The following is a 7,942-nucleotide window of genomic DNA, read 5'->3' as shown; positions in this document are numbered from 1 at the left end:
GAGGGCGCTTGTATCAGCTAAAGGAAATGCAAAGTAATTACATGAGATCAAGTAGGTGGTGTGAATGTTGACTTTGAACAGATGTCAGTTTGCATGGGTCTGCACACCAGCACTCTGCAGTGTGAGAATATCAATGAGAATGGGACTCATCATGCTACCATCTGGAGAGTTAGTATATTTATGGAGAAATTCAGGGTTGGATTAAATCCAAAACAGCAGAAACGAGACAACAACTTGTATTTTCGTTTCCTCGTTTTTTAACAAGACACAGAAACGAAAATACAGTTTTACATCTCCTAGTCTTGTTTAGCCTACAGGCACAAAACCAAAACAGACAGTGACAGAAATAAGAAAACTTGTTTTTTGTATTCTTGTTTAACAAACTTAATAGGCTATTCCACCTGTGGATGGACTTGCCCCTGATTGGTTACTGCACTCTGTCAATTACTTTTCTGCTGTGCTGCCTTCAAAATAAGAGTTCTGTACTTCCTACTTTCCTACTTTAACAGATATCTGCATATGAATGCAGAATGTGTAGGCAACAGGTTTCCATTTGTAGTGAGTTGTATTGACCAATTATGTCTGACCAGGCTTTGGTTGCTTGCTGGTAAACAGTCTGTGCTGAGAGCAAAAGAGGTGGAACGCATCGGCCGAAATGCAATCTCGGAACCCATTGGCTATCGTCTGATGCCGATTTAGCTTTTTGTGCTTTTCCTGGACCGTCTCAAGCTGCTAATTGGATGAGAAGGGTCTATCTGTAGTTTTGCAGACCTACACGACCACACCCACTTTACTACATGACACGCTCACTTCACTACACAACACCCCCCCAATGTTGTCACCCCAACGGCATGCTACACGACACACACCCCCAACCCCTAACCCTAACTTATGGGTGCATGGGGCCCATAGAATGTGCGCAGTATGTTTTCACAGCAGGAAGTGGCTTTTTTGGCTTCATGCACCACTGAGCAACTTTCGTAGGAATGAATGGACCCCTGCCTCTGACGCTATAACCAGCTGAGGGCTGAGTGGGTGTTTCCATTTGCACCACCCGGAAGCGCAGGTGGAGTTGTTCTTCAAAGGTTCAGTGTCTAGGATTTAGTGGCATCAAGCGGTGAGGTTGCAGATTGTATCCAACTGAATACCCCTCCCCTTCCCCTCCCCTCTCAAGCATGTAGGAGAACCTACAGTGGCCATGAAACTCATGAAAAACATGAAAGGCCCTCTCTAGAGCCAATGTTTGGTTTGTCCATTCTGGGCTACTGTAGAAACATAGCAGTGCGACATGGCAACCTCTGTGGAAGAGGCCCCACTCCCTATGTAGATATAAAGGGCTCATTCTAAGGTAACCAAAACAAATTCTTATTTTCATTGGATTGTACACTAATTAAAACATACTTATGCACATTATATTCCATTTCTGCCAAGTTCTGCTAGAAGCCACTAAATTCTACACACTGCACCTTTAAGGATATTGTAAAGCTAAGGGAAGGAAATTTCATTTTTTTAAAATAAAGTTGTGTCATCTGCCAACTGACTTATTATTTGTCTTCCCATCACATTTAATCTTTGAATGCCATTGTTTTTGATCAAAATAGATAACATCTCTGTAACCTTTATAAACAGTAACAGTGAGCTGCCACATTCTTGACGTATTCCCCTCAACCAGCATTTGTCGCAAGTCAGCCAACATGGTTGTGTTGGTCACTCTGGCACGAACAGCACGCCCAAGCTGATCCCACAAGTGTTCAATGGGGTTGAGGTCAGGATTCTGGAGGTAGTCTCTAATGAACCCCACAAACCGACAAATGCTGGTTGAAGAATGGGATGCCATCCCACAGCAGTGTGTGACCAGGCTGGTGACCAGCATGAGGAGGTGCCAGGCTGTTGTGGCTGTGTATGGTTCTTCCACATGTCACACGGCAGAAGTATTGGTTTTATTTGATTTCCTTTATTTATATATATATTTTTATTATTGTGTGCGGTGCTTATTTTCTATTGCATGGTTTTTAGATTGGTTGGAATTGCTTTTATGTGTGCTTGTTTTTATTGGTTTTTAATTGCATGCTTTTAGTTTGAATTCTGCCGTGTTGAGAGTACTACTAGAGTACTATTCCCTGCCAATGACTGCTAAACTTACACAAATAAAGGCCAGAAAGAAAGCAACATGGCAGCGGAGGAGAGAAGAGAAATACAGGAAAGAACAGAACCAGAGCAGTGCCAGGGAGAGCCGGACCAGAATCAGAGCGGAGTTGCAGCAGAGCCACAGCAGAGACAGCACACTACTACCACTACTAGAGTTTAACACTCTGCCCAAAAGCGTGAGTTAAAAAAAAGAGGAAGAGTACACTTGTTTCAGTGTGGGGTTGTGTTCGTGAGGGCGAGTTACTGCCAGTCCTGTCCTTGTGTTTTAGTGAGCAGCGGTGGCCAGTGGCCTGTGTGAGGTGATGGCGACGTCAAGAAGACAAAGGGGACTGCTGACGAGCCTCCACCACGAGGGAAGGGCCGGCGTCTCCTCCACCTCCACAGAACAGGGTCGGTCACCGACGGGTTCGCCAGAGCCTGCCACCCCAGGCTATTCTCCCCACCCGCATATTGGACTGTATCATCACATCAAAGACTCTCACCGGGTTGGCCCTCTGGAGTGCATTGTAGCAGTTTATTAGGGCCTGAGCCCCAAAGGGGCGAAGACCCTCTTGTATCTGTTCTGTTTCTTTCTTTCTTTCTTTCTTTCTTTCTTTCTTTATTATCTCACCACTTCAGACCTAAATTTGACCCCCTAAACATGTTCAAAAAGTCACCAAATTTGGCACGCACATCAGGTCTGGTGAAAAATTTGATAAAATGTAAAAATTATCCCCCAAAGTGCCAAAATGCACCACCTATGTATCTAAAATGGCCGCCACAGCCCGTAGGAATGTCGTTAAGAGATCGAACCAAAACTCAATTATTCATCTCATCAAGACCTACAAATCATATCCTGACACCCCTGACCTAAATCCAATAGGAAGTCCGCAATATGCTCATCAAAGTATGACTTTGCGCCAATTTTGGCCCCGATCAAACGCTATCTCCTCCTAGGGCGTTAATGGTATCGGCTTCAAACTTGAATACATGACTTATGACACTGTGCTGAACAAAAGTTGTTAAAAATTTGTTGGGGGTTGAATGGAGCTCATTGAGTGAGAGTGACAGTTTAGTGATAAAGTGCTGCAGAAAAATAAAGTTAAAACTAAAATTTGTAGCTCTCTACTGTAGTTTTTCCTTTATTATGACCCAAGCACCTAGCGGCTCTCTCACACTCTCCATTCAAATATTTGAGTATTTTTCTGTGTCCAGCTGCAGTTACTTATTGTCTCTACACACCTGACAGTACACATTTCAATCAAATTTTGACCAGGTCATGTGGGTTAAAAGTCTTTACTTTTCTAAAAATAAACTTGATGAAAATTAGGAAACATATTGTTTTACACACAAACTCATCAAGAGTTTTGTTTACTAATTGAAATTGAAGTGAATGGGCCCAAAACTTGCATAATTTTGATGACACAGGTGTGAGCAAGGCAGACATGTCTCACCCTGCAGAAAATTCTCATCCTCGCACCATTGAGATTTGATGCTTCGCCATGACAGAGGAAGTTGCTATAACTTTATTGTAAATACTCCAATCTGCACCAAACATTACAGGTTTGATAAGACTCCCGACCTGAACACGTGTACATGACAGTATTCCATCAGTGATGCAAACTGGCTGAATAGCGCCCCCTATGAAATTGCAGCAAAGCAGCCCCAGCAGCAGGCAAAATAGTGGACAAAGGAAGTGATGTTTATCTCCTTCTTGCACTCTGAAAACAGCTCGGGTCTGAAGACATCTACATGCCCGTGACAGAAGCCCTTCAACTGCGCCGCAGCCCGACGTGCGCAAAGGCGCGAGGGCCTGTTCAACGCTGCTTGAAGCTTTAATTGTTTTTAGTATTTCTTAGCCGTAGCATTTTATTAGTTTCAGTACTTCTTAGTTTAGCATTTTATAGTTTTAGCATTTTAATTTTATAGTTTTAGTCTTTTAATTTAGTTTAGTCTACATTTTAGTAATTTGCAGTTTAGTATTTCATTTCAGTATTTATTTGATTTAGTGGTGTATTTATAGTTTTATTATTTTTTAGCCTAGTTTTAAATTATCGCATCATTCCTGGCAATAAACTATCCTGAACTTAATACCCTTAACTTATGTTGCTGTCTCCCTTGGTTGCCATGCTGTTGCTCTCCACCAGATTTTTATTAACTAAACCTTCCCCCCTATTACACACACACTACTGAGGCTGCTGTTTGTTAAATGGATAAATTGTTAAATTGCCAATATGTCTTGTTTCTTCAAACTTCAATCATCCAATCCACCAAACACCAAACAAGAATCAATGACAGAATAAGCTGTTTGGCATTGGCAGAGAAGATATGGCATATTTTTCATGGGTGCAACCCACATACTCAGCTCTCCTGCTCACCCCACAAATGCATGTTCCTTACAAATGTGGCACCATTTAAAAGTGAAATAAACAGGCTTTCCAATGGCATAAGATTTATTGCCAAGAAGCATTGTTACAACAAAGAAATAATCTACCAAACACAAATTTCCTTACTTTTTGTGCTAAGTTTAGTAAGTTACATTAAACCAAAGATACTGAAACGCCTTTGGCCTTACTGACAAAGTTTTAGACTAGGGATGTCAACGGTTAACCGTTCATGGTTTAACCGCTGAGAATATTTTTGACAGTTAAACATGTCGGTCAATATCATATATAGTCCGCTAATGGCTAGACAGTTACATGTTCACAACATCGGATATTCTTTTTGAATGGATCAAGTACCCGTGTAAAACCAGCTTCTACAAAGAGTGTTGCATTATGGGTTGTTTGTAGCATTAACGTTGCTACGCTAGCTAGTGTCTTAAAGTCCGTTTATAGGGAGTGTGTTAGAGTCAGTCAGCACTAAAAGTGTTTCCTTAGTCCAGTTTAACCTGCAGGAGTATCTGAAGGTTTGTTTAACATGTTTTTCTGCCGCGGAGGAAATGAATTCATGATGAGTGAAAATGAGTCCAAAGCATCTTCCAATATCTCTACTGCGGAAATGGAGTATGTCAAGCCGCCAAATACCACTGTGACAGATGATAATCAGCTCAAAAAGACAAACAGGCAGTCTTATAAATGCTAACAGCTGGAGAAAATAATTATTGACTGCTTCCAAAAGCCTGTCAGGAGAGTGTGTGAGTATGTAACTATACTATTATGTTCAAAAAGTAAAGTTATTTTTCCAAAAACAGCTGTTGGAAAAGGGAGGTAACGTTAGTCTGATAATCAGAGTTGCCTTATATTCATATTATTATTTATATTCGTACCTGGAGCCCAAGTACATTATGCAATGGCCACTGTGACTAAACGCATTGAAAACACTTTGAGAGGAAGGATGAGCTGAAAGTCAAGCTAGCTCTGACCATCGATTGCTGGATAGCTTTAGTTATGGGTAAATGAGTGTCGGTCTGTTGAAAGCAAAATTAATGAAACTGACATCATTACTCATTACTGAGAGAGAGAGAGAGGGAGAGGCATCATTAAGGAGATAAGGTTAGGGATATTTGTGTAACGTTATGTTAAAAACTTATATGCAAGTGAGACTGTAATGGAAGCAAACACTACGATGATGTAACATTAAGTTAAAAGTTGGCTCTATTTATTTAAGCTATGTAACGTTACCATTATTTATGAATGTTTATCTTGTCGTGAATATTTGTATGAAAGTGTTAATGAATCTGATTAAAGATAATTTTCAGTTAACTTACCTTGGGTTAGTCTTTATTTTATACAGTTAACAATTTGACATCACTGACTACAATAACTGTTGAGCTCAAATGGTGTTAAATTGAGGTGCCACCTTGGTGGGATTTTGAACCAGAAAGAACCCTATATTCATAGCCTATTTAACTACAAATGCTCAGATAATATTAGGCTTGGTACTACTATAATTGATTCATCCTAGTTTTCTAATTTGTTTTTCTGCTCTCTCTCTCTCTCTCTGTCTCTTGCCAGTTGCTGAAAGACATTGATACTGTGAAACTTTTGTGGGTGAGCTTCAAATAGTCAGTGATAGATGCATCATTGCCCTAACTGCCATTTAAGAACAGTCTCTTACAACAAATACCTTAAACACCTGCAGTATTTCCATGAAAATGAACCTGATTTTTTTGTTGTATGTGGACACAATGGCTGCCAAAAAAGGTACAGAAGAGTGAGTTCTTTGCGTGTCCATGTTTTTCGGACTCATAAAAACTTAAGAAACGCAGAGGACTCAGAGGTCAGTCAAGAGGCTCCAGGGACCTTAGCTACCTTTATCGATTTAGAGGAGACTTTTGATTCTGAAGAACCAAATATCTCTTTTTCTGAAGAAATATGTGGGTTCAGATCACTAATCGAGAGACATTTTGCATTGTTTTGTTTAAAACTTCAAGAAAAGCACATTCTCCCCAAAAACTGTTCAGCATGCTATTACTCATGAAGTGAAAACACTGTTTGAACTTTTTAATGAACAATCTACAGACCTTCTACAGTTCTGTCTTAAAGAAGCAAATATTGAGATTGACAGTCACTCAAACTTGAAGTCCTTGGTTGAAGACAACTTCTTTTGGAAATGTTTTGATGTTATTGTGTCAGACTATCAGTTTGAGAGGTACTGTAAAAGAGAGTTTGGGTTAATTGAATCAGTCGAGTATTTACTCGGATATGACTCAACAGGAAGGAAAGAGACTTTCCAGTACATTCCCATTTTGGAAGTTTTGAAAAATATTCTCAAAAGGGATGATGTTTTTCATTATGTTGTGGAGATCACAGTGTTTGATGAAGAAACACTTCAAGACTTCACAGATGGATTAATTTTTCAACAGCATGCCTTTTTTAATGGCTCTGAGACACAGTTGAGGCTCCAGTTATATACTAATGAATTTGAAATTGTAAATTGTTTGGGATCCAAAAAGCAGATTCACAAAATTTCAAGTGTCTTCTTTGTTCTTGGAAGTATTCCTCTGAAGTATCGTTCCAGTCTTCAAAATATACATGTGGCTGTACTTGTCAGAAACTGATGGCTTCCGGGGTATGGTTATGAGCCGATTTTGCATCCTCTTCTTTGTGACATTTGTGAACTTCAGTGCCGTGGTGTATCAGTTGACTTTGAAGACCAGTCCCGTGTTCTCAGAGGCTCTGTGATTTCCATTTGTGCTGATAATTTATCAGCCCATTCTTTGGCTGGCTTGAATACTTGTTTTAGTCAGGGACAGATCTGCCGTTACTGTCTGTGCCACCACAGTGACATTGGTAACAAAACTGAGGAAATTTGGTGTATTCTCTGGACTCCTGACACACACCATAGACATTTACAAGTGCCAAATGGTAGATCTTTGTATGGTGTTACTGGACGTTGCCCTTTTGATAAACTGCCTCATTTTGAGGTTACTGAATCCTTTCCACCTGACTTGATGCATGATATTCTTGAAGGGGCCATCTCACAGGTCCTGAAATTAGTCTTGCTAAAGCTTAGCCATGAAAGACTGGTGACACCGCAGCAGTTTAATGACCAGCTACAACAGTTCCCCTTTGGATAAAACGATGTCACTCACAGACCTGTTTTGCTGAAGCCATCTGCTCTGCACCAAGGTGTCATCCCAGGAAAAGCAGTTGAAAAACTGACCCTTTTCCGACTCTCACCTTTTTTGATTGGAAGCCTTATCCAAGGCGCTATCAAATGCGCCAGTGCTAGGAAGCACAATCAACTGGAAACCTTGTTTCCGAAGATGTCCCATACTCTTTAATAGAGATACCTTTGCATGCACTACCCTCTGAGCTTGGAGAGATTATTGCAGAGGACACAGCTGAATTGAGTGAGACAACTCAACAAC

The sequence above is a fragment of the Thunnus maccoyii genome, chromosome 17 (assembly GCF_910596095.1).
Source record: "Thunnus maccoyii chromosome 17, fThuMac1.1, whole genome shotgun sequence".
Classification (NCBI taxonomy): domain Eukaryota; kingdom Metazoa; phylum Chordata; class Actinopteri; order Scombriformes; family Scombridae; genus Thunnus; species Thunnus maccoyii.
The sequence above is the reverse complement of the archived record's forward strand: the minus strand, read 5'-3'. Positions refer to the sequence as shown.